The sequence below is a fragment of the Lissotriton helveticus genome, chromosome 3_1 (assembly GCF_964261635.1).
Source record: "Lissotriton helveticus chromosome 3_1, aLisHel1.1, whole genome shotgun sequence".
Classification (NCBI taxonomy): Eukaryota; Metazoa; Chordata; class Amphibia; order Caudata; family Salamandridae; genus Lissotriton; species Lissotriton helveticus.
This window is the reverse complement of record NC_136061.1, coordinates 1921080875-1921108573: the sequence shown is the minus strand read 5'-3', so window position 1 is coordinate 1921108573 and position 27699 is coordinate 1921080875. Positions and strand designations below refer to the sequence as shown.

General features: G+C 42.5%; 1 protein-coding gene across 1 annotated transcript in view; it reads left to right on the top strand.

Moving 5' to 3' along the window:
• Nucleotides 1-1279: 1279 nt before the first annotated feature.
• Nucleotides 1280-27699, top strand: part of ARNT2 (aryl hydrocarbon receptor nuclear translocator 2) — a 677642-nt gene continuing 651222 nt past the window's right edge. Inside the window, exon 1 of the mRNA XM_078682932.1 lies at nucleotides 1280-1870. The gene's annotated coding sequence lies outside the window, so the exon portion shown is untranslated. The remainder of the gene's footprint in view (nucleotides 1871-27699) is intronic.

Here is a 27699-nt window from a genome sequence, read left to right as displayed (position 1 = left end):
ATCAGACAAAGAATCACCCAATTGTATCCTGTTTTGGCTCCTGCCTTGTTGTGGGGGGTGTGTGATAAGTTTCTATGTTATGGTGTTGTCCGAGTCTTGCTGTACGCAGCTGGGGAACACGCTGCATGCATGACATGCCCCTTGTAAGCATGTGCACACAAAGGTGGATCGGTTGATTTAAGGCACAGGTTGGTGCATATCCCTGAAAAACTGTCCGAGTATCGTTTGCTGTTTGGATACTTTCTGTACATTCCTATAGCAATAGGTCTCACCTACGACACAGCTTTTGACTTTGTCAATGTTCTTAGTCATGTTGTGCAGCAGCATGGCTGCTGTGCAGTATGATGGAAAGTAAAAAAATAAAAAATTTGCAATGCAATAGGTCTCACATTTGCGGGAGTTTCAGCAATTGGCATTGTAAATGACAATGCCTTTAATTTATGTTTGAAAAACCAAAACATAACATTGTCATTTACAACACCATTTACAACGCCAATAGCTCTAACATAAGCAAATGCGAGACCAATGCTTGTTTTTCTGTGTTGCCACTTGACACATTCAACAGATGAGCTACGGCCCAAGGTGGGGCATAGGTCAAATACAGCTGAGGCATGATCGTACGAACCCCATCTGCCACTACCCTGCCCCACACCAACACTACTGGCAAGTGCCACGGTAAAAATATGTTCCAGAACAGCTAAACATAAACAAATCACCTGTATTTTTATCTGAGAAAGGCGACGACCCCAATTACAAAGCTTCATAAGACTGCATAAACACCAACCGCCACATATTGGCCCACCATCAGGTCCCTAGCCCAAGGCACACAACGCCCATTGGGCTGAAATGGTTTCAGCCACCCCCCTTGTGTGTGGCAGCCTTGGCGGCCACACAGCTGCACCCTTGTACTTCACAGGTATTTAAAACACCATTTGTAAATTAGGCTTTGTTGTTTTTCACCCCTTCTTAGGGGCCCTGCATCTCCACTCTGCCAATGGCTAGAAGAATTACGCCCCCCCCCCTGAATTTTGGCTCTAGTTGCGCCTCTGCCAAGTGAATCACCCGGCAACATGCACGCACTGTGCAGCAAAAGCTTAAAATATAGCTCCTCATCGACACAACAAAATACAAAAAAATCAGACGCCATTGTAGAACGGAGGGCACCGCCACAACGCCTGCTTTGCTCTGCCGGTTCCCGCTCATACATAGGCATGACGCACCGAGCTCGGTCGTGACTTAACGTGCTAGTCACGTGGAGTTCCGTCGTTGCTAAGAGTTATTCCTCTAATGGGAACCAGTCACTAGCCACCGGCCCTGGATAACGGAACATCATCGCACCGCAAACACGCACCACAGCCGGGTACACGAACGGGTCTGGCTTTTTGCACAGCATCGGAAACGCGCTGCCAATACACCGCGCGGCCGCCAATCTCAACGTTCTGCGTTGCACCGTACCGGGAAGGAGCACAGCACCGAGCACGCATACCGGGATGAAGACTGCGGGCACCGGACAGCACAGTAAACACACCTCTGTCGCACCGGGAAAAGGCATAGCACCTGTAACTCCTCTGCTGTGAAGCAGACGGAGCCGAGGACACAAAGGGCTGAAGGAGGCCTGCAGTGACTGCAGCATCACTCGTAGAGCACAAAGGAGACCTGAGCGCTCCAGCAGCACTGGCTGAAGATCTTACACAAGCACTGGCTGACGGGAGGCGAATACATTCAGTCCCAGCCGTCGTCACAGCACCGACCACTGATTTATTGTGTCACACAGCCTTCAGGACTGTGATTGTCACGGGCAGACACTTCTTAGCGCACCAATCCACACCGAGCGAAAGGCAACAGTGGCGAAGAAAAGAGCAACCAACAGGTAAGTGCATAACTCGTATCTTCTCATTCCCACCCGTACGTTTTAACCTTACCCCGTGCAAAGGAAAGACAATTGGGGACCTTAAGCACAACATTTTTTTGCCACTCATAATCGACGTTTGAATTTAATGCATATAAAATTGACCGCTTTTCGTATCTTTATTCCATTTAGCTGGAGTGAGGTTATTTCCATGTCCATACTATGTATGCACAGCCGAATTATTCGTACAATAAACATCAGCGTTGCAGTAAATTGTTTTATCTGAGTGTCTGTTATCTTAGTGCCCAAGAAGACACCTGCACAGTGAAGGCATGTCCTGATTTATTTGCAGTTTTAGGTTCAAGAATTAAACCTCTAACAACTCTGCTGGGCAGTTCAGAATCCTACTGCCTGCTCAAGGACCCTAGCGAGTCTAGATGCAGTATACATACATGCCAACAGACCCGATTCAGGAGGGAGACTCCTGATTTTTAAAGCCAAAAGTAGCTGTCACCTGCTTGAAATTATCCCCACTTCAATACAATGGGAAAAATAAATTCCGCCAATAATTTTTTTTTATCTTTTCCTTATGCTTTGCAAATATTTGCATGTATGAATATAACACCTTTAAGGTTCCTTCGTGGTGGGATGTGATGTCAGTACTAAGCCAGTTCTTCGCATCAACACAACAGATATCATTCCCAAAAAACCCAAACAGAGTACAACTATGATGCACTTCACATGGAAAAAAAACATTGGTTAGATCACACCCATGAACGAGAAATCGGAGCAAGCAGAGAAAGTAGGTTCAGGACATAAAGAACATGGAAAAGATGAAAACAGGAATAATAAATGAAAGGTCAAATGAAGATCTCAAACTAGGAATACAAATATTATATCATCCTTTGAAGCACATTACACAGTATAATTTAACTGCCAAGTTCTTCCTGGAATTCTCTGGACATAATTACAGTACCTGTGGACCGGGCACTTTTCATTAAATTTAGACTAGGTACATTACCTCTAGCTGACCTCCTCTCTAGATGGAACATGCCTGCGCAGGCATCACGCCACTGCGCCTTATGTACCAATAGGCCCGAAACTGTGGTCCACTTCCTTTTTGAATGTCCAGATTACGCCCGTCCAAGATCCCACTGGCTGAAACCACTTTGCAGACAACTGGGTACTCGCCAGCATCTGGTGGCTCTACGGATTTTACTATCTGATACATCCTCTCCGATTGTTTGTGCTGTATCCAAATTTTTAAAATGGGCTTGGTTGATCCGTATAAAAAGACTGTCCATATCTATGTAACAACTCTTTAAATAATTTATTCCTGATCTAATTGGTACTTTTTATCCGTTTTGCTTTCAAATGTACAGTCTTTTACGATGTGCTGTTTTTATACATTTTTGTAATGCTTTTATGATACTTGCATATCGAAATAAAGCAAGCAATCAATCAATCAATCAATTTTGTTGGACACTATACGTGTCATGGAAGTCTCTCAATCGCAGGGATTCAACGCTAGAATCGGCATGCTGTCTTTCGGGATCCACATAATTGCTGGTGTACATTTAATGCATATGCATTCCTAATAGATTTGAAGTGCATCACACAGTCTGTTGACCCCTCAAATTTCAATCCTTTTTAAGTATTATTCTCAGAGGCTGTGCTATACCAACAAAGTTGGCCATTCATTTTAAGCAAAATTACACAAGACCAAGGAACAAAAGCACCTGATCACGCTCTTCTGGGGTGGGTGCTTCTACTGTGCTTTTAGCCAATTCTAGCTGAGACTTTTTCACGAGATTTGGTGTGGCCCAAATATTTCACAGTAGTCACTCTAAATCTATGTTTGCCCATCTTAAGAGTGCGACTGGAATTTTATTTTCCAGAACGAACTTGAAATTCATCATGAAACTCCCTTTCGCTACCAGACACAAGGATGTCATCCTGAAAAAACCCAAGACCTGTAGTATACCCTTGAGAACCATCCTCTTCACCCTCTGGAGCTTGCAGCAGTGGGCACTAATGCAAAGGGCATTCTAACAAATCTGAATGCTCACAAGAGTCGTGACAAAAGATGAAAGGTGATTGGGGTCGGCAAGTAATAGAATCTGGTTATATTCTGACGATATGTGCATGCCACTCAACAACCTTGCTTCCCCACATATAGCAAGAGATTTTAAGAAGTTATGTAGCGACTGTCGGTGCACCCAAATGTGTGTATTGTGGTTGTGGAAATCTACACACATTCTTATTTTCTTTCGCTCTTCTTTGGGTGCCAACCCAACTGGAGTGAGACACTCAGAGGACACAATTTCTTTCATCACCCCAAGCCTGAACCACTTCTAAAGCTTGTCTTTTGAGTGGACCAGGCATCATTTTGGGGACTTTACTAACATTGTGCACAAATGGCACAACATTTGTCTCACGAATAACCATAAATTCAAAACCCTTTAGCAGTCCTAACTTTTTCTCTTAAACACTGGGAAATTCCTGAACAATATATGTTCCAAAATCTGAGTTTGACACAAAGAACACTTGCTCTGGTGCCCTGGAATTCAATCTGATTTCCATATCACCATGGTGACGCCACTTTAGCAGTTTGTCATCACATTTGGCGATATAAGCCTTGACAAAACTCACCCGGTCACAGACTTGAATTCTCGTTATTGTGTATCCAAACCTATTAGTCCTCGTGCCAACACTTGTTCGAGTTTTTGCCACAAACCATCATGGTAAAGCCCAGTCAGCCAGTTCCATCAACATTTCCTCTGCCAGTGGTCACTTTGCGCTCCAGGAAGACTAGTGATTCATAATCAACCCCACTCTCTTCTCTTACACTTAGCTGTTCTGAGAAATGAAAAGTTACCAAGCTGTTCTTAGAAACAAGTATTTACCACTGCCCAAATGAGTGTGTATTCAGTTGTAATAAGAGTGACAGACAGATTGTATTTAGACTTTAATATCTTACAGAAAGACAGTAATGTGATTTCTTACTCACTAGAATGTTGAAAGCAGGATACGCAATCAGGTTGTCTGGAATGTAGTCTCTAATTACTGCTACAAGCCACCCGATGAAGTTTTCTCATAACAGACATCTGCCAGAGTAAATGGAGTGACTGTTGGCACATTTATGTAATACATTCTGTATTGATCTTGCAGCTGGTTAATACTGCTAGTGTGCATAAAGCAAAATGTACAATTGTAGAACTTTAAAACACTTTGCAAAGGTAAAAGAATTTTGAATTGAAGTCTCAAAATTATGTACGTGTCCTTAGCTTGATTCCTGGGAGCAGCTGAAGGGCAGCAAAATAAGTCTAGTATGGGTGATTGGTGGCCTCAATTGAAGCATTGTCATGTGGCGACAAAATACAACATGAATTAGGAGCCAAAAATATAGTCTAACGTCAATTTGTTTTTTAGAAAGAAAATCAAAGTTTTTGATAGCTCCATTCCTCCAGTAAAATGTGTATTTGAGTATATTTTATGTAAATACATTAAATACAATAGTTAATAATTAATGAGTTTGTTTTAATACATTTGTTTCTCTATTTTTGTGTATGTTTTGAGGTTTAAATCACAGAAATTAACAGAAATTGCTTAGCCAGGTGTCCCCAGCTTCCAATAGTGATTCACTGGGTCACAAACATCAACATATTACAACTGCTGTTGTATTATAACATGTAGTGAAATGTTTGCTCTCCCCAGCTCACACAATGTCCTCTATTCTTCACAGTTTCACCTTTCTGGACTGTACTAATTCATCTGTTAGCCGGGATCTTTTTTAGTTGGGTTAATACCAGCAACTCCTTGTTACGAAAAATACATTTCACACAGTTAATAAAAGTGTTAACAATGGGAAGTGGCGAGGACTCGAGAAAAAGATTACCAATAGATAGCATCTCAGGGTACCAAGTGTAACAGTTTACTTAGCTGGTCGTATTTCTGTAGAAGGACTCAAGAGTTGAAGAATATGACTCCTACTTCTGGATAACACATGCTATTTTTAGGTCAATGCTTGCCAGACTGTAGAGTTGTCTGGTTTGCTAAAAACATCTTGGGGACTTTCAGAAAGTTTACCTAAGAATGCTTTCCACCCTTAAAATTGGCTTTGTGATTTGTAACTCAAATTTTCTAGTTTCTATTTGCTGGCTTTATTTGCTTTAGGCTTTCCTGATTGAGTTCGTCCGTTTGGTTTACCAAACTTTGTTTACTGTATTCTTCCACAAACTCGCTTTCTGTAAACAGGCCTTTTAAATCTTGTTCTTATGTTGTCACATTTACTGTGCATTCAAAGACAGAGGTCAAATGTCAGGCTTTCCCCCGTTCTAGGGAGCTTGGTGTTTATTTTTAATTTTCTGACTTCAAAGTGAGAGAATTTATGCGACAATCCTGACTACCCATTTAAGAGTAGAGGGTGTAGTATGTATTTGTTTCTAAAGCACAGCCGCAAAAAAAGAACAGTGCTGATGTTTCAATGCAAATGAAGCACTTAAAAAAATAATAATTATGAAGTGTGTGAATACGATCAAAACACTAGGCGATGACATCTGGGCACGTTCTTGTTTGTGTACATTAAAACAGTATTTCGGTGCAAATGTAATGGTTATTTCAATTGCAAATGTGTTGTCTGTAGTGGCAGTGCACTGCCACACCATGCATACTCCACCCTATGCCACTCCTCTCCATTCTATGCCCTCCATTCTATGCCTTTCCAATTTATGCCACGCCACTCTGCGACATGCCACTCCACTATACGCCCTCCACCCTTAAGACCCTCTGCGACATGCCGCACAACTTCATGCCATTCTAATCTATGCCACTCGCTCCATGATACAACACACCACTCCACTTTACGCCCCTCCACTGCACACCACCTTCCCCAATCAAATCTACCCAACTCTAATCTATCCCACACCAATCTACTCCCATCCAATCTAACCCTCTCCCCACTCCAATCTATCCCAATCTACTCCATTTTGTTCCAATCTAACCTAATTTTGACCACTACACCCCACTCGAAACTACCCCACACCACTCCAATCATCCCCACCCCAATCGACCCCACTCCACTCCACTCCATCCTAGCCTACTCCAATCTAAACCCACTCCATTCCCTTCTACCCTTCTATAAACCACCCAATCATCCCCACTCCCATCTACCCCCACCCCACTCTAATCTACCTGACTCCAGTCCAGTCTACCCCACTCCACATCAATCTACCCCAGTCCACTATTCCCCAATCTATCCCACTCCACTCGTCTACCACAAGAAAACCAACTCTACCACGATCTACCCTACTCCTTTTTATCCCACTACACCCCAATCTCTCCTAATTCAATCTACCCCACTCCACCACACTAATCTACCCAACCCTTTACTCCAATCCACCCTACTCCATTCTCCTCCACTCTACCCCTCAGCACTCTACCCCTTTCCACTCTGTCCCAATCTATCCACAAGAAAACCCACTCTACACCAATCTACCACGATTTACCCTACTCATCTCACTACACCCCAATCTCCCAATTCAATCTACCCCACTCCAATCTACCACACTAATCTATCCAACCCTTTACTCCAAGCCACCCTACTCCATTCTCCTCCACTCTACCCCTCGCCACTCTATCCCAATCTACCCTTTCCACTCTATCCCAATCTATCCTTTCCACTCTATCCCAATCTATCCTTTCCACTCTGTCCCAATCTATCCCACTCCAATATACCCCACCCCACAGACTTTTAGCCATGCTGAATAGCATCTACACTGGTGTACAACATGGCTAAAATACATTGATAAAACAAATAGCTCTCACATAGGGGAGACCTATTGCCTTTGCCAATGCTTGTTTCAAGAGTTGTTTCTTTTCCAACCTACAGCTGCTTCTTTCAGACTGTTCTTAAATAAACTTTTGTTTTTCTGCTGTGTACAGTGTTCTTGTTTAGTCAGATGCAGACTATTTCAGATTGCCGTTTAGAGTACTTAAATATCCCCAAATGTTGTAGAGATCTCCTAAGTAAGCCTAGCACTTTAGTTGAATGCCTGGGGTGAAGGTGATTGGGTGGGTGGGGGGGGGGGGGGGGGTGGAGAGGAGAGGGAGGGCGGGTCGACAAATTGTGTGTAGTGAAGTCGAAGACCAGATATTTAGCGAGAAGCAATCCTGAGGATTTGTAAAAGATGTAGGTGCAGTGTATATAAGACTATTACATTGTAGAATCATCTGGGGCATATTGTATTGCAATACCTCCAATTTTCCAAAGAGGTTGACCAGGCATTAGCAATTTTGAAAGGTACGACCTGTAGAAAAGGGCATTGTTTGCACTGTATAAATTAGTTGAGAGACATTCCTTTGCATATCCTCCAGTGGTGGCAGCTACATCTACTAAAGTGTGTGTGTGTGTGTTTGCTTGTTTGCATTAGACTCTACAGTTTCATTCACAAATTTACGTACATAACAAAACGTATCTACTGTCGCAAAATGTATTTGCCTACAATTATTTCCTTCTGAAGTAATAAGGAATTGGATACTTTGTTTTCGGAATCATTTGTAAATGGTGGTATCAGTGTTTCTTTGTAGCAACTTTTGAAGCTGCTCTTACAAAATTAGGTGTTGTGAAACATACCACTAGTTTTGTATGACTTAATCGGTTTGCAGCCTTCTTTTAGCTAGGTTTATCATTACACTGTAACATCTTGAGATTTATTTGGGTTTACCAAATATGTATAATTTTTCACTCATAATAAAATTTGTGATTGAGATGTGATCTAAAATCTCCCTTAACCTAAATGTGAAATGAATTGATTTGTGTTAAATGAATCCTTAGAAATTACACTTCCACACCTTCTTTTTTTAATTTATTTTAATTTTTATGAAACACACCTAAACCCCCCTCCCACCCCCCAACAAATACCCAAAACACCCAACTCACCCTGCACCCCTGCGTTAGACTCAAAAGTCACCCCAACTTGCAGTGTGCCTGTCGCCCTAACATTAAACTAGTCTACAAAAAGAAACCCGGAGGAGGAAAGAGTCTCACCCCCCCCCCCAACCTCTGGGTATCCCACCGCAAGTAGTGCAAGTGTAAAAGTCATCGAACCACAGCTGCCAGTTGTGCACAATGTCCAGAAATCAGAAACCACTGCTCATTCCTGCTCCAGTGGGCCGCCTTCAGCTCATTCGGAATGTTCTGAGCGATCACGCTGCATAGGTAATGTATCAAGCCAGTCACTCACTCTCTCAGGGCGGTCAAAGAAAAATGTCCGATCCTCGTACTCTACACGCAGCCGAGTTGGAAAAAGCATTGCATATTTCATGCCCATGTCTTTCAGTCGTCGCTTCACCCCCTGAAACCCCATCCTTTGTTTCTGAACGAACTGGGTGAAATCTGGGTAAAAGCTCACCGTAGTGTTTTCAAACTTCGTAGGGCCGCCCACCCGCGATGCCTGCAGGATAGCGTCTCTATTGCTAAAGTTAAAAATTCTGGCGATGATAGGACGCGGAGGGGCGCCCAGCTTTGGCTTCCCGCCCGGCACTCTGTGCGCGCGTTCCACCGCAAAAAAGTTGCTTAGGCCTTTGGGGGCAAGATGATTTAGGATGAAGTCTTCAACAAGGAGATCCACGGCTGGTTCTTCCGATTTTTCAGGGACCCCAATTATACATACGTTGTTGCGCCTGGACCGACTTTCAAAATCCTCCAGCCGCCGAGAAAAGAGATCATTGGAGGATCGTAGATTGCGAACCTCCGTTTGTAAATCGGACACATCAGTTGTAAGGCTGGAGGTCTTCAAATCGAAGGATTTTACTTTTTCGTTAGTCTTCAATAAGTCCGCCCTGATCAAGTTGACATCGATTGCCACAGTGTCAAGCTTTAGGGCCAGAGCCTCATATTGTTGGCCGATAGAGGTCTTCATACTAGCAATAGCGCCCATGACATAATGCAGGGTCAAATCATCGGCAGCTGCTGAGTCATCTCTCGCATCTCCCAGGGACCTACTCGTGCCACCGGGGGACCCCTTGGGATGAGTGCAGCGATCCATGATATTTGATTGAGAAGCGTCCCCCCGTTGAACGGTCTTGGTCTTCCGTTTCTCGCTGTCGGGTTTGCCCGCCATATTGGATGTTGCGTCCCTGAGGGGCCGTCGAGACCTGGTAAAAATGACTTCTCTCAATTCACCCACCGGGACACTCGGTGGCAATCATACAGTGGAGTTGCGGGGTCAAACTGCATCCCGGGCTGCCAGAGCGGTCTTGAGACAGGAGAAGGCCGAGGAGCCAAAAACGAAACCGAAAGTTAACTCCGGCGTTATGAGCAGGGCCCCGTAGGCAGTTGTTGTTCAACTACTACCTGGGCACCACATTGACTCGAGTCCCGGGCAGTACCATGGAGCAGGCCACAAAAATTAAAAGTGCTGTAGTTGCGGTTCCCGGAGTCCAAATCGATTTCTGAAAGCAGCTATTATATCAGCTGGGTTACGTCTTCAACAACCCGTCGTTGTTATCAGGATAAAGTTCAGGATAGATGCGGGAGGTGGCGAGGGTGTCGGGAGCCCTGTGCTCACGCGGCCATCTCGGTTGCGCGCGAAGCTCCTCCTCAACACACCTTCTTTGAATGTCATTGTAATTATTGACCAGCCACCATTATCTCGTTATTTTAAACTCATGGCTTTAGTCTGGTTGAATTCTCGAGCAATCCAATTGATTTCCATATCCCAGCTTCTAACCTGCAGATCCCCCTGATCTGATTTATACCATACGGAGGGCCCATGTTGCTCTAACTTATTTTGCCCTGTATGCTACCCTAAGCGGTAGCGTGGACCACCCTAAAAAAAGGAATCAGATTTCTTGTGGTATATAGTAGTGAGGACCGTGTTACATGCTACCCTATTTGTCATCTGAAAACTTACACCCCAATCCACTGAGACCTGTTGTGAACACTCACAAATTGCAGACCTAAGTCTGCAAAATGAAACCCCATGAAGCCAAGTAATTGGTAAACACTGGCCTTATACAATTCTGTGTGGAACATATTTCGGGCTCTTTTTAAGTTATTAATTTATCTTTCCTATCTTTCTTGTGTAAAATGCATAAATCACCTTGGCATTTAGCTTTATACCTGTTTTAATAAATAAGAAACAAACTGATAGGCCACAACTATATTTCCTTGCTGGCTCCTTTTAGTTTACATTATATTGTGTATATGTACTTCTCTCTAAACTCAGGAAACTAATTTTTGTGAGTGGTCAGCATGTGCAACTGTGTGAGGGTGAACAAAGGTACTGTCACTGTATTTCAAACTTGTTGTGCAAAAACGTGAGGTGCTTATGATATTATAAGCACCATAAATGCTTATGATATTATAGGCATCATAAGCAAGTACTTATGATATTGAAGGTTGTGACATATATTCAATTCAATTCAAATTTAGCTTTATTCGGTTGAAGCAAACAACCATAAAAAAACACACATTATACATAATAGGTTAAAAACAGTTCATTATGGGTCCTTATCCTTCTTATTAAATTCAATACATATCGCCTGATGAATACAATTAGCACTTAGCAGCTGTAAAGTTACAGTAAGAGAAAAATAGAAATCAAGTAATACAGGTAATATAAAGTGCGAGGAGCTTGGATGTAAACAATTGACACTTAGCAGCTAATGGGTTACAATAATGAAAAACAATAATACATGTGGTATAAAGTGCAATGTGCTAGAGCATCTCGTCCACGTCTGATTTTATAAAAAGATAAAATACATTAAAATACCATACTCTTCCTGGCCTTGATTGAATTGAGGATAAATGTAGCAATGAAGAAACAAGTCCCAGGTTCTTCCAGTGCCATTAATAGGGACATAGCAGCTTCGGTGGTCCTGGCCTCATATTTTTTGAAAAGTGGTTTAAGATACATAATTCTAAAAGCCAAATACAAATCACATAAAAGTAAAAAGTGCATGGTACGCTGCTTTGTGGTCCCATCACAGGGGCATGGGGAGGACGAATGCTTTTTCATTATGGGGAACGCTACCAGATGGTGCACTAAGCCAAGCCTCATTCTAGTTAAAACAAAACGGTGGGAGGTTCTAGTAACAAATGAGAGATAACCCTGGAAACCCAGTGAGACAGTATGCATATGATAAAATTGATAAGTGTTCTGCTTGCTAACAATTTCATTCCTTTTTTCAATCTTATTGGCCAGGAAGGTGCTTTTCAGTACCTGTTTTGACAGCGATGGTAAATCATTAAGGCTCCCTAAAATCCGTCTGTCAAATACATCACCATAGGATTTAATTAACTAGTTAAGCCAAGGTATCCTTGTTCCGTTATCCAACCTCAAACCGTCATTTATAATAGCTTTGCTAAAAATGGTCTCCTCCTTTGACCAAATGGATCTCCATAACTGCAATGGTCTCATAGCTATTAGATCCATCAAATAATTAAGGCCAACTTCACTATGAATACGTTTTGTAGATGCTGAGGCTGGGAGGCATAAAAGCTTCTTTAAAAAGATATTCTCTTCTGATTGTAAAATCCCACTTGGTTGGTAGCCCCAAATCCCGGCCCCATATAGTGCAACCGAAGTGCATCTGGCTTTATAAATATCAATCATATCTTTAATCCGCCGGTCCCCTAGATTAGTAGCAAATTTAAAAATACCGTATATACTCTTTCTAAGTTTAGCCTGGACCATTATCCTCTCATAATTCCATTCCCCATCTGATGAAAATGAAATACCTAGATAACAGAAAGACTCCACGTTTGTTATTTTGTTACCTTCAATTATGAAAGGTTTCAAGCTCTTATATTTCCGGCCGCACACCTTAGTGAATGTTTTGGTTTTATTTATCAATAATATCCTTTTGTTTATGAAGGTGGCGAACCCATCAATTAGCTTCTGGAGCCCCACCGGTGTTCTAGATAACAGCACAGCATCGTCTGCATAAAGCAGAACTGGTGTCTCTTTGCCTTCCACTAAAGGGGAGTCCGCCGGGATCATTTTAAGGGCCGCATCCACTTCGTTGTTAAATAAAGTAAAAAGCAATGGGGCCAACACACAACCTTGATGAATACCACGTTTTACTTTAAAATTGGGGGTACACTCTCCCAGATGGCCGTACCAGACTTTTGTTGTTAGATTTTCGTACAGCCTAGCTAAAAAATAAATAATTGCTTTAGGTGCACCAAGATTGAGTGAGTAAAACAGTCCATAGAACACCATGATTCACCAAATCGAATGCGCTACTTAAATCTACAAAGCATAAAAAGAGCCGGCCCTGTTTGGCTTTTGTGTATTTCCCTATTAAAAGCTCCAGATTAATACTCTGTTCCAGTGTACCCAGGCCTTTTCTGTAGCCGTATTGGGATTGTGCCAAGATGTTATTGTCCGAAACCCACTCCTCCAATCTAATCAATAAGACTCTGCTCATAATTTTGACCGAAGAGTCAAATAAGGAGATGGGCCTGTAATTTTTTGCTTCTGATTTTTCTCCCTTTTTATAGAAGGGGATAATGACAGATGTCCCCCCATGTGGAGGGACAGCCCTCAGTTACTGCGGCGTTAAAGACCCTAGTGAGTACTGGCCCCCATATTTCGGGTATAGATTTATAGACATCTGTGGGTACACCATCTGCCCCTGGTGCTTTCCCCCCCTTACTATTACTTATGCCTGTCATTGCTTCATCTAGAGTAATATCTAGCTGGATAATTGGCCAATTACTTAGCGTTGATGTTTCTAAAGGTGGAATTTCACTGGGGTTAAAGGTGCTAGAAAAGTGTTCCACCCATTCTACGCAACTCACAAGGGCCAAAAGTTCTGGGGCTGTTTCGTTTTTAAGAAATTTGCTATTCACCGTGTCCCAGAACAATTTATTATTAGAGGTTGTCGCAGCAAGAGTAAGGTTATCCCATGCCTCCTGTTGTAATTCCATCTTTCGTCATTTTATGTTGGAATTATATTCAATTCTAAGGCCATGAACTACTGTACTATCCCTGGGTTTGGTCAATAGTGCTAATTTCAATTTATTCATGGAAACCGTACAGGAATGGTCAAACCACCCCCTTTCCTCTTTTAATTTCTTAGAAGAGGCCTTAGTAAGGATTTGGATATACGTTCAATAATCGTGAAAAAGTTGCCAATGATCTCCGTTGGTTTGGTACTTTCCGACAAATTAGCTGTTATTTCATGGCCACAAGCCAGTACAATTTTTTTTGATAATTCGACTGAGTTGGCTCCCTTCCATTTGATTCTAGTGCCATTTGGGCGTATCGGGTCAATATTATTTACAACAGTACACCACCAACAATCTTATTCCCCCATATATACAGTTCTGTTTTTATCGGATTATGTCGCTCATGGGCAATTTGACAATCTGAGGGTTGGTACATAGGCTCGCTATATTAGCAGAGACGATGACATGGTCTATACTGCTCACAGATGACCTTCCTATAAAAGTCGGAATCACCTTCCCATTCTCATCTTTCGCACATTGCAGGATATCCAGATTGAATTCTATCATAACTGCATTTAGGGTGTTACCATATATAGTATGGGAAAAATGTAAATAATCATAACCTTCATCAGATTGAAGCCCACATGCTTTTGTCAACGACAATGGACAAATAGACAGATTGAAATCCCCCAACCCAACAATATTCACATTAGTAAAATCCATATCAACCATGTTTTCTAATTCCTGACTTAATTCTATAACTACGCTGTGGCCGGTGGAGTTAAATGTATTATTGTAGAAGTTAATCAATAAAACATCCCGGCTACCCCTATGACGTATCCAGAGTAACTGTGCAAGATGCCCTACGTTCGTGCATTACTTGACTTTCAGTGGGAGATTGTTTTTCGTTAGAATAACCAATCCACCTTTAGCTCTACCCGATGGAGACGGTATCACAGGCAAATTGTAAGCTGTATATCCCTCAAAATATACATCTATAGTGCTCCAAGTTTCTTGTAGGCACACTATATCGTGTGAACCAATGAATTCCTTCCATCCCAGCAGGTTAGACTTATTCGCTACTCCAGCGATGTTCCATGTAACAATTGAATAACCTCCCCCTTGATTATATACTACAGGAATGCTAGTAATACCTTTACTGGCTACCTCCCTAGAATCTTCTGATGATGTACTTGAGGGGGGGTATACTGCTAAACCCAGTTCTTTGCTCCCTTCCACCATAGCCCCAATTTCTACCTTAATTTTCTCTCCTTTGTTTCCCGTCATTAACTTATTGTTTGTAGGACTACTAGGTAGTATTGGAGACACATCAGAGACTTTGGGGGACCAGTGTATAGATTGAATAACATGATCTGCCCCGCCCCCCTTCTTGACATGTTAGATCCAGTCAGTCATTACAATCTAGAGTACTTAGTGCATGGAATCTATTAGCTGTGGGGAGGATAGGGTGGATTTCTGGGTTGGCTATGGGAATAGGTCTGCTTGGCTGAGGGTACCTACCCCCTATAGAAGGGTTACCTAGATGTCTATAGAAATAACCCAGAGGGTAGAGAGAAGCTGTTCGTTCTATACAAGTACTACACGCAGCTCTCTCCAGGGACATTTGTGCCCAGAATGGGTTCTTGAAATGTATAATTATGCAGTCCCCATGTAAGGTTTTTCTAGAAGGGCCTATCCACTGCACTCTTCTTGTTAATAAAATTTGGTCTGCATGGCTTACAGAGAAATTACAGTGGCGATGTAGCCAATGTAACACCTTATTCTTCAGTGTACTATAACTTTCAATTTGCTCCGCCCCAAGCGGGGGTACTTTAACCATGACTGCTACATATGGGCTGCACTCGGGCGGTAAGTTGATCTCAACCTGCTCTAAATGCTCTTCCCAGCCCTTGGGTTTTCTCAGGTTTTGGGATGGGTTTTTATTACCTGCCGGGCCCCCTCTGGTGGGTCATAAGGAACTCAACTGTAGGCCTATCTGTGAATTCATACTGGTAGTCAGGTTATCGCGGCTACTCGGCAATGTAGGAATAGGATTACTATGCCCAGCCACAGACGTAGTTAGGGGAATTGTGTTGGCCATTGCGCTGGTTGGTTTGGATGGAGGGTCTGACAGTTGTATTTGGGTTACAAGGGAGTCGGTTCCTTTATCCCTGGTTAGACCATTCACAGTTGTCAAAATGGTGCCCAGCTTCTCAACTTCTGCACTTAAAGTGTCTAACTTATCAACTAGAGGTTTAAGCATAGATTCCATTTTCTGGGTTAATGATAAAATAATTAAATTAGCAAATTCGTCAGGCATGAAATTAAGGGCACCAGTTTTCTCTAGGGCCTTATTTTGGTTATTTTGGTTACCGGTCAGGGGCCCTTTTCTAGATTTACCAATATTCCCTGGTTTGGTCTGGTCTTTTCTGCAATTTCTTCTCCTTTACGGTGTAGGGGGCTCACTAGGGTTTGGTGATAGGGATTGTTCGTCTAACAAAGGTACATCCCGTGGAGGGGATGGGGTCTCTTTGTTACCCTGTATGGTGGTATCAAGTTGTTGTGGGTTTACCAGGATAACATCTGCCTCCAGGGCCGGGATATTTTCAAGCCCATGGGCCACCCCGAGAGAGGCGATGTTCTGCCCTAGTAATTTCAACATTAATTGCACTCACGGCCCTAACCAAGTACTCGTCGATGGTAGGACCATGACTACCCTTATTTTTTGGTGTCTTCTCTAATTTGCGTCTTGTCATTTCCGTAGGGAATTACCAAAAAGTGGCCTATTTACAGCCACCCAGCACCCGGCTGAATTGGTCTCTACTCAGGGGCATAAGTGGCAACATTATTTATAGAACCAACCCTTTAACACAAATAATAATCTGGAGCCACAATTAACAGTCTACAGACTAATACGCCTATTCCATAGTTCATATACAAAGTCACCTGGAAGTCCTGTGCAGCAATGGATCAATAGGGTGGCCCAGCCCTGCCTCGGTCTGGCGCAGACGGGCCCGCCCTTTGCTCGGGCTTCGCCCGCGCACGTCCCGCACCGTGGGAGCCCTGGCGTGATCTTAAGGCGCCTCCTCCGCGCTGACGCGGTCACGTGGGAGTCTGCGACCGCTGAGACCACTGGGAGATGGAGTTCCCGGTTGTGGACACACGGCAGTGGGCGCGTTCGTTGCAGTCCCCCTCGGGACTGAGAAAGAGCAAGGTGAGTCCGTTGGTGCTTGATATGCCCAGAAGCTGGTTGACAAGCGTCCCGCATATATTCCACTTATTTACTTACTAAGGTTTATCAACAGCATAACGGTCATAGGATGCACTTTTTTCCCCTCGTTCTGAGGTAAGTAAAACTTCAGTGGTATTGACTAAAGAGTCAATTACCATAATATGTTTCTGCTGTTGTAAACATTATGTAGTTATTTTTACTGCTTAGATAACTGTGGGAATACACATATTTATATACAAGATGACAAACATGACATAAATATGGAAGTGTTGTTTTTACTAGGTTGTTTATTCTTTTGTTATTTCAACTATCCTAAAGGAACAGATATACTGATGAAAGCATTTACTTTGCCTTCCCAGTAGAAACAAAATAGCTAAAAGAGCATGTAAAAATATAAACGTGAAACAGTGCTTTAAAGGCCGTTAGCTTGCGCAAGTCTTCCTGATGACCCCATGTTTCCCGTTTTTATGAACCATCGTCATCTGATAAATCAATGCATTATTTTGCAGCTTAAATATAGATGGCTTGGTACTAAGATAAGAGTAGTGTTAGTAAGACTGCTTTTGTATGAATGTTTTTTACTCCCTGCTTTTCCTTCTCCAATACCTGAGGTAGACGGTATGGACATGATAGCAGAAGGTGGTGAGATATTAGATTCATGTTGCATTAGTTAATAGACAGCTTTCACGTAGCATGACTTCTGTAACTAACCTTACAGAGAAACTGCTTTGAAACTGCACAAATGCAGCTGATGTTTTTTTAGCTGTAGTTCTCCTACTCAGCATTTACGATGAGTGGAGAGTGTAATGAACTCTTTAGCTGATGTTTAGATCTCAGTTTTGATATGAAATGGACATTTACCTAGGGTCTTTGGTTGCCTGAATTTGGCAAAAAAGATGCAGACACATCGATGAGGTTCTCCTGTGATGGTTGCCTGATCAGAAGAATCATAATGTTGTGAACAATGTTGTAGAGGATTTCAAGCCTGCGATCAACACTGTCCCTAGTGTTTTATTGTTGGCAAATTAAATTCCATTTCACGTTTTTATCTGCACTTCCAAAAACCACATAACATGGGTAAAAGGAAAACAAGCATTGGAAATGCAATAGGTCTCGGATTTATTTGTGTTAGAGCTAAAGAAGAATAGGGTGAACAGTTGGCACATGTTTCCCTTATCAAGGGTAAAGAAAGTCTCCATTGCTCATCTCTCATGAGATGATTAATTCTGTTTTGGATATTAGCTGTCGCACTAATAAAGATGGTCGTGCATGGATGGGCATAAGTCTAGCATAACCTGTTGGAAGACCTGGACTAAACTAGCAGTTTATATACAACAGGCATGATGTTAATCTCCTCACTTCCCTGAACTAACTGATAACCATGTAATAGATAGTATGCTGATTGGCAATGGACTTGAGGGAAGGGGCATGGGACAAGGGAGCAATAAACAAAGACAGTGGATGTTTAACTCTTTTTTTTATTTTTATTTTTTAAATCTATTTTCATATTTTACCTTTTCCAGATGGGTTCAACCTACTCTACAGAAGAGTTTGTATCTAAAGTAACAATGAGCTCTTTTAGTATTTTACTTGACCAGAATGAGTACTCTACACATAATGGGACACAAAATACCCTATGACAGTCTCCATATTTTAATTTCTCAGTGTATGGTTGACACTCTGGGACTGCCTAGAGCTGAAATACCAGTGCAGCATCTATAAACATTCAGTGACCAGTTCATCAGCTGTAACAAAAGGAATACACATTAATATCACACCTTTGTTCTTTACAACAAGCAGGTATTATTCCAGCATTGACACCACCTTCAATTCCATATTTTGAATGTAGGAAAGTTGGTTATTATTGGGGTTGTACAAGTGTGTATTTCAAAGGATAAGGCCAACATCTGCTAGATGTTACACACAATAAACCTGTGCTCAATCCCTGGTAGCATTATATGAAGCAGTCCGGCTTAAATCAAAGGCAATGTGTTGAGAATTTAAACAGTATAAAAAGTTACACAAAACACAATAAAGGCAATGTTAAAATATGGAGAAACTTTCATGAGTAAAAATGACCAAAATGACAAAAAATCCAATAAGGGGAACCAGAGATTGGATTTTTGTTTTAAAGATTTAAGACAAAATAGTGCCCAAAAGGGCAAAGCGCCTGTTATAGTCTATGGAAGTGGTAAACTGGGACCTAGGTGCGATTTGAGCCCACCTTGGTAGAGCCCTGGTTGTATACAAGTGGTTAGGTCCTGGTGAAAATCGGGAAGGAACTTGGGCACTTTTTCTGAAGAAAAATCCTCCCTGAGTGGCTGCCAGTGAAATTGTAGCTGCTGCAGTCGAACCAAAGGCCCGTTATGTGACACAAGTTGGTCCCTCTGGAGCTTTAGTGATTTCTCACTGAAATGTTTTTAAGTCCCAACACAGAATGGGACTTAGTTGTTTTTCAGAGGTACTGGGAGCCTTGACCAGGACAAAGCTGACATTTATTCCAGTGCCGTGGAACTACTAGTCAGATATTTTTTCCCACAAGTTCCACTGAAGTTCTGGAGATAAAGTTTTTCAGTGTTTCCAAACTTTACTGTGATACGAAGACAACCACAGGAGTGCACTTCTAAGGCCTCAGGATCTCAGGGGAGAGTACATAGAGACTCTGTGTGTCAGACAGAGGCCAACAGCAAAGTCCAGTCCAGTTTCAATTGCAACTGGTCAGCAGAGCACTTCTAGAGAAAGGCCTCTTGCAGCTTGTTGTGTCCTGTAGCCGCACAGAGGGTCAGCCAAATGATCTTTGGAGCCCACTCCTTTTGTTCTGGATACTGGAGGGAATAGGACCAGTCCTTCAGGCCTCCTCTCAGGTTAGTCAGCAGATCCAGTTCTCGTCTGATCTTCTGCTGGTCCATTAAGTGTTCTGAAGAGGGCTGCTGGGGATGCCACATGTATACCTGGCACCTGCAGCTGTGTGGGGATGACTCCTGGACACTCTCTAACCAATGGGGTGGAAGTTCCAGGGGGCCACCCTACTGACTTTTTCAGTAGTTCCCGTTTGCTTTACTGCAATCAATCCATCCATCCCTCCCTCAGTGCCCCACACACTTAAATTTTAAAATGGGGAACCCATCTCCCTTTGTACAGAGCCTGTATGCCCTCCCTGAAATGTGGCCTGGTTTATGACCAATCCCCTCCAATGCGGTCTATCAAAACTGGTTCTGGAGGTAGTTTTCCTCCAACTGAGTTGGTGCCAAGTGGACTAGGGGGACAATAGTTGGGGCCTTTCCAGGTGTCCTCTAACACTTACTTGTCACTGGGAAGGCTTCTTTGTAGTAAATTATGTTCTTGGACCCACCCCAACTAGTTCTCTTGCCAGGGAAAGAAAGTACCTCCCCACTCCTAGGCCATTGTCTCTGCTCTGAGAGCAGCTTTCACTCCTCTTTCTCACCTACATTGGGTCAAGTACCAGTGGGGCAGTTTGGTGATGAGCTAAGGCAAATTAGCTTCCAGCAGCTTCAGGCATAAAAAGGTAAGTTTCAAAAAGCTAGATTTCTTTTTTGACAAAAGAGTGTTTTTGACAGGGCTGTGCAGCTGGGTTCAAGCTTTTGGTGTCATGCTACACAGGGTAGGCCTGACGCCATGTTTTCAATGCCACTGTAGTAGATGGCATAATTGGTGCTGCAGTCTACAAGTGGTATTTAACCTTCCATGCCTGGGTGTATTTCTGCAACATATACAAAGGCATTCTAGTAAAGTTAAGTGTGCCAATCGGGTTTGAACCAAATTTCAACATGTTTTAGGGAATAGCATTGTCCCAGTGTTAAAGTTCAACATTAACCACAATTGAGCAAAAAAGAAAAGCTAGAGGGGTGACAGACCAAAAATGGACCCCTTTGCAACAGTGATTTAAAGAAAATATAAACAAAGGGCCTTATTAAGAGTTCAGTGGTCCATGGACCGCCATACCTGCGGCCACGGTCCGACCGCTGCAAGCTTGGTGGTCTGATCGCCGTATTACAAGATGGAAGTATTGCTTTGCAAAGACCGTGGCTGAACTGCTGACACCACAGTTTCATGATTAATGAGCGCATGCCTTAGTGATAAGAGTCCTCTTGTCACATGGACTGTTGATTTGAAAAGGCACTGTCAGACACAGTGCGACAGGCATAGCGCCAACACAAAACATTTTCAAAAAGATTAAACTTGAAAAATTTGAGTGCACGGGGGAAACACATTTCTGAACTGCTGGAACTGCTGACACAGGCAGCACACCAATGTGGTCTAGGTCTAGGTCGGGGAAAGCAGCTGCCATAGTGGGGTACAGAGGAGCTACACTGCCGTCTGAATTATGAGTTGGCTTTTCCACGAGCTGACTGCAACAGCGGGACATCGTCTAAAGGTAGGCGGAAACGAAGGATTTCAGGTGCTTACTCGCCCCATTCCTGTTCTTTCCAGCAGTAGTCTGCTTGGATCCCTTTCTCCAGGTCTCTCCTTCACAGCAGCTTTGCAGTGTAGTTCCTATATCCCTAATAGGCTCTGCGCATTGGAATAATATGCACTATAGATTTAACATAGGACTGAGGTCAGTATGTCTCTATCGAGTATATTAAACTTAATTGTGTGTGCCAGCTAACTCGGAGGTCACTAGAAACGTTCTTGAATGAACAAGAACAACTGCATAAACATGACAACTTTGTTTCCCTTAGAGTCGGAACTGTATCTTCAGAGTCGTGGAAACAATAGATAACTATTTTACTCAGTCAATCGTGCATGCCTCGTTTCTACAGAGTTTCATAGAAATAGAGAGACGCGTTTCAATAAAAAGGGTTTATTGAATAGTCTTATTTCTCATGCAAGAGATATGAACCGCTACAATCGTTAGACAAAGTGCGAAGTATAATACGTATAGCGTAAACTAATATAAAATAATACTGTAATAGCATTGTCTGTTGCTATGACATATATAACAATACATACATAAATAACACAGGCAAAAAAACTCAACGGGTGCTTCTAAAATACGCCTACCCCAGGGTACCTAACCTAGGTTTTGTACGAGGGAAGAAGTAGGTGCTGGTTTAGCCTAGGTTTAGTTTTGCCAAGAATTGCTAAAGGTTTCTCTAGGTTCTTATCCGCTCCATACCTTAGAATGAGAGAGGTTGGTTTATCTTTCCCGGGACTCGATTTCCCAACAACCCGCAAGGGGAGTCCGAAACACTGGAGCAGCAGGATGACAGCTTCTAGTCAGTGCGTCAGCTGGGGAGTTGGCTTCCTTCGGTACTTACTGTGGCGAGCTGAGTCGTGCAAGTAGGTAGTCGAACTGCACCGAACCACACCGTGCTTTGCCATAGCAAGTGAAGGTATATTTATACCTAGAAGGTGTTTAGGAATGCCAGTATTGACCTAAGAGTCGGGCATATGAACGTCATGAATGAACCTCTAGGGAATAGATGTTCATGCATAATAATGGGTTTCTTGGAGAAATCAATATTCAAGCAACGGCATAAGAGTCTGGTTTGCCAAGAAATCGTTGTGACGTAGATGAACGGATGTAAGTAGCCATGCCTGTATTTGGGTAGCATAGGCTATGCCTAAATAAGGACTGGATTTCTATGCCTATAGAAGGGCAATGTGAAATGTACCTATATAAGGGCATGAATCGGGAAATGTATATGGAATCTAAATCGATACACAACACCCACTCCACTTTCGTATGTACGACTTTACTAAATTCTAAGCATAACATATCTAAAATGTATCTACACACGAAGTGCTAAAAGCATCTTTCAAACACATTGTAAATAATGTATCAAAACTAGTTGCAAGCAGAAAATTGCATTGGTGCTGTACACATTAAAGCAAGTATTCATTCTAAGCATATGTTGACATTTTAAATGCTAACTGAATGAATCACGAAAATATACATTAATGAAATGACTCGTTAATACAGAAGAAAAAGAGCCGAAACCATTTCATGTCAGATTACATAAAACTGTTTGATCTGGACATGGTCATATATTGTCCCTGAAAGTATTCAAAGAATTCTTGTTCTCTATGAATAGTTCTATAAACAGATTACTTTGTGCCAAACAACGAAAAATACAAATTTGGAATAAGAAAAATCAATCATAGAAAAAAGTTCAAAAGTTAGTTCCTTGTTTTGAAAAATGAAGGTCAAATTCAAAGTCTCTCAGAACACTGTGTGCCAATTTCAAAAGTCAGTGTTCGGGCTTGGAGAAAACATGAAATTTTCTATGTCTGTAGACAAAAAGTCGTCTACCATTGTTGGTGAAAGTTGGATTACCTCGTTTAGAAGATTAACTGCACATAGATGTGACCTATCGCCTTCAGCATTGGTCGTATCAGCAATGTTCGAATCCGATGGTACCTGCTCGCCTGATGTTTCCTCTCGTACCTCAGCAGTTGCAATTTGCGTTTGTGAGATCTCAATGAATGCGGTCATCAGAATTGGTAGCCGCTGGGGACAACACAGAGCATGGGCTGTTACCGGGTCCAGCAAAGTATCAACATCCATTGGCATGACTGATGGGAGTGTTAGACAGGTGTCCAGCACGCATTCTTCTCCGCATAGCAGGAAGCGTAGAACAGGTAAGATGCTATCTTGCCAAATTGGTCTGAATGACAGAAACATTGTGGTATTTAATTTCCGTAGAACAGGTAACCCCAAAATTTGAACGATGCGCTCACGACACTTCATTGCCAGTAGGGTTGTCTCCATAGAGAACTGGGTGTCGCTGGTGATTTGGCTTGCCATTTCGTAGCAGTAGGAGCAAAAATAGTATCCCTGCAAAGAGTCCCAAAAGGAGGGGTAGTCCGTAAAACACAGAGTGCATGAAGTTTGGAAGTATTCTGAGGACTGTTTGAAAAGGTGCTAACAGTCCGGAACACACAGGCTTAAATACATGTACAATACCGCTCGTATCAGACATGTTTAAGATACGACTTAACATTTCTAAAAAATGTATAGGGCAGTTTGTATTCAAAAGGGCATGTATCTCGGCAGAAGTCCTTGCAACTTGTAGATCATAGGTTTCTTTGGCCAGGTCAGTGGCACCGTTTTTTGCAAAAGAATGGCTTTCATTCTGCTTAGAGTATCAATTCTTATAGAAGAGATGTTCAGTGAAGGCCATAGAGGCGACCCCGTGACTGTCTTGGTTTTTGGAAACAATACTTGCATACAGCAAGTGACCCTGGATGACAGTGTTACTAGATATGGTAAACCTGGCAACATGCCACAGCAGCTGTGATCGTGCAACATGAGGTAACTCCCGTTCGAAAGATGTCCAAAAATTGGATCAATCACCGCAGCTGGTGAACCTTTCAGGTGACAGGATAAGTTGTTAGAGGAACCATCATAGGCCCCATGTAAGTTAATACCCTGACAAAGGAGAGAACCGCTTAGTGCATTTTCACAGTTTGAACCGCTAAGAAGCACTTCACGTCCCCCCACTCCAACATCTGTGTGTGAATGGTAAATCCCAGGATGTCTTGATGTATTCTTTATCCAACCCTTCATATGTGCCTGTTGGTATGTGTTTTTAGGCAATACTGAAAATGGAAAATTTTAATAGGCAGAGTGATTGTTCCATGTATTATCCATTCACTAGCTGTTTTTTCTGCTGCCGTAAATGGAAATCTTTCCAGTTTTTCAATGCTCAGCACCGTATAGTCTGCTCCCCTTTGTGCCAACTTGATCTGTTTATCAGTGAGATTGAATTCTGAAAACAGTGACGTAGTATTGATTAAACGCCAAGGCACATAGCCTGAACGCAGGTTTTGGAGCGTCCAACCTAATAACATGATAGAACATAGCTGAGACTGACCATGTTGCAACATGACCAAGTCTTGTTCCATGATGTCTATGGCAGAAGATACTATGCTGTTCAATAAATATATCCTGGATGACAGAGTCGTTAACCCATTGTCGACCACAGAGAGAGATTTCTCTAAATTAATACAATCAATTTCTCGTATTCGTTCTGCAGTCTCTGCTTGCGTAATCTTCCATATTTCATTATATGCAGCATATATACCGGCATATATGAAACGTATTTGACTCAGTTTTCTTGGTCCTAACAAGAATTCCCTAAGGTCTGGGCCATCATTAAGTAAAGATAAGTGTTGTTTTACATCCTTGAGTGTAGATCCATGTAGCCAATCAAGGCAGAGCTTCCTTACACTGTATGTTGTTACTATTCCAGGATGCTGTCTTTGAACATATCTCGGGTCTGGCCTATTCACTCTAAACCCTTGTGTTTTGTTCAGGAATCAATCTTGACAGTTGTTTGTGTCTGTGGGCCAGATCAACCATTTATTCCGATCTGTTCTGCTGTGATGCAAAATGGTATGTACGTCGACCACCCCCTCTGAAGTGTTATCACTCTCAGGTGTAGGTATGGACGGATTGTTCATGTCTTTGACCTTGGCTAATCCAAGGCAAGACGTCTATTGGACAGTATCATTCAAAAACATAATTTGCTCAGGGATGTACCTGCCAATCGTTCGTACCCCAGACAGTTTTTGTCTCAATGTTGTCTTTCCAAAAGTCGAAACCTACTCTAGACAGTTGGGCAAAAAAGGCTGCAGAATTAATCTGTTTGGTATAGGTCAACGTACTTTTCTATCCTGTTTTGTTAACATTTCTAAAGTAAAATGATTCTGGATTGGATACATTGAACCCTGAGAAGTATGGAAATTTCATAGCAAAGGTTTTTGAGCTACCCTTTGGTGGCGTAGGACAATGTTCCCATTGGTTATACATTAATACATTTCTAGGATTTGCAGATTTGTGCAAGAAATGACCATAATGGTTATAACAATACATTTGCTCATAGTCTGATGAACCTTCTAAATATTCATGATTTGTGAATACTGCAGACATTTCTAAATCTGCCATCATATTATTAAGTCTCGAAGTCCCAATCATCAGAAAAGGTACTAGATGAAACAAAGTCACTTCATGAAATCTTGAATAAATGTGGAATCTTCAACAGCTCCGACGGGCCAAAAAAGTCATATTCTGTTTTGTCCCCAGCTATACCATCAGGTATAGGAACGGCTGTGATGTTCACTGTTGACAAGTCTCTTTGTTCACGATGGGATGATTTGTGTGGCTTGAGTAGTAAGTTGACGTTCTTACTTGCTTTGTCCATTTTGACATATCTTCCATTTATCAACATACCCAGAGTTATTACCAGAGCTAACCAAAGTAGAAGAAAAAATATTCCCAACATAATCCAAAGTTCTATCCACGGTGAAACCAGATAAGTCTTTTCCATGTGGTGAAAAAAGTCAGTTGCTTGTTCTTTGAAAGTTCTTTTCGCTGGCGTCGTTTAAGGTTCGCTGGGATCCTCAGAAAACTTATCAAAGTTAATGAAATAGCCAGAGGCAGTTCTGTCAATGGTTGGAATTGCATTCGGATTTGTTGAAATCGCTGGAACCACTTAATCACTTGTTACTTCATTGTAGACAGGTGTTACTTCGTTGTAGACAGGTGTTTCATGACAAACTGTTATTTGGGTCTCAAGAGGTACAAGTTCCATAGCTTTGTTGCTAGTCCTTCTTTTCTCACTGCAGATTCTCCAATGGTGATGAGTCTCTCAGTTAGAACCTCTTAGATTGTAGCTAGAGGAGTGCGTCTGCTACATTGGCGGAGTCAACTTGTCCTACTGTTTAGTATCGGCCACATAGTGTGGTTTGATCAGGTCGATAGACCCAAACCTGTTCTCCTTTTTACCAGCAAGGGGCTGCAGCAAAACTGTTCTTGATCCGTGGATTGCTAGGACAGGTACTGGTTGTCTGTAAGAAGGCCCAAATTCCTTCTTGTCCGCAATCTTTTCTCTCACTAGATCACCAAGCTTTGGGATCCAGACAGGCCTTGCTGGGACGGTTGGGTTTTCCCCAGTGGTGGTTGGCTTCAGGAACACTTTGCTTTGTTTCGTTCTTAGTTCATTTAAGTCCTGTAAAACAGCCAAACGATCTTTGATATCAAATTTCTTTTGTCCCACCACTGATGTGTGACAATCAAGGTCCAAGACCAACATTCTTTTCCTAAAAAGGACCTCACAGGGAGTGATACCCCCTAGAGAACTTCTTGGCAAGTTGTTAAGACTACGTTGGACATTTATTAGATGTCACCCGAACCTAATACCCTAGCTGTTATAGATTGCTTTATGTCCCAGTTTTTTCTCTCCACAACCAAATTTCCCTCCGGATGGAATGGACTAGAATACCGCAATGCAACGCCGAAATGGGCCATGGCCTCTTTGTAAGCTCACGAGCTAAACACAGTACCTTGGTCAGAATGTAGCGTTCCAATTGCGTATGTGCCGATAAAGTCGCGCAAATCTTTTATAACAGTTCGAGCGTCAGCTGAGCGCTGAGGCCACATCCAAAGGAACCTTGAATACGAATCCACTGCGACTATGATATATTGATAGTTTGACCCTGCTCGCAGGCAGGTCGCTCCCCACGGCACCACACAGCCGCCAGCTGCCTCGTTGCTCCTGCTGCCGGCGTCGTCTCCCGTTCCTTCGTTTCCGCCGCTGCGTCCATGTGGCCCCGCCCCACTGATACCCATTGGCCACCCCGCTCCCAGCTGCTCCTCCCTCCCTTTTCACCTCTTAAGGGGGCTGCGCAGTG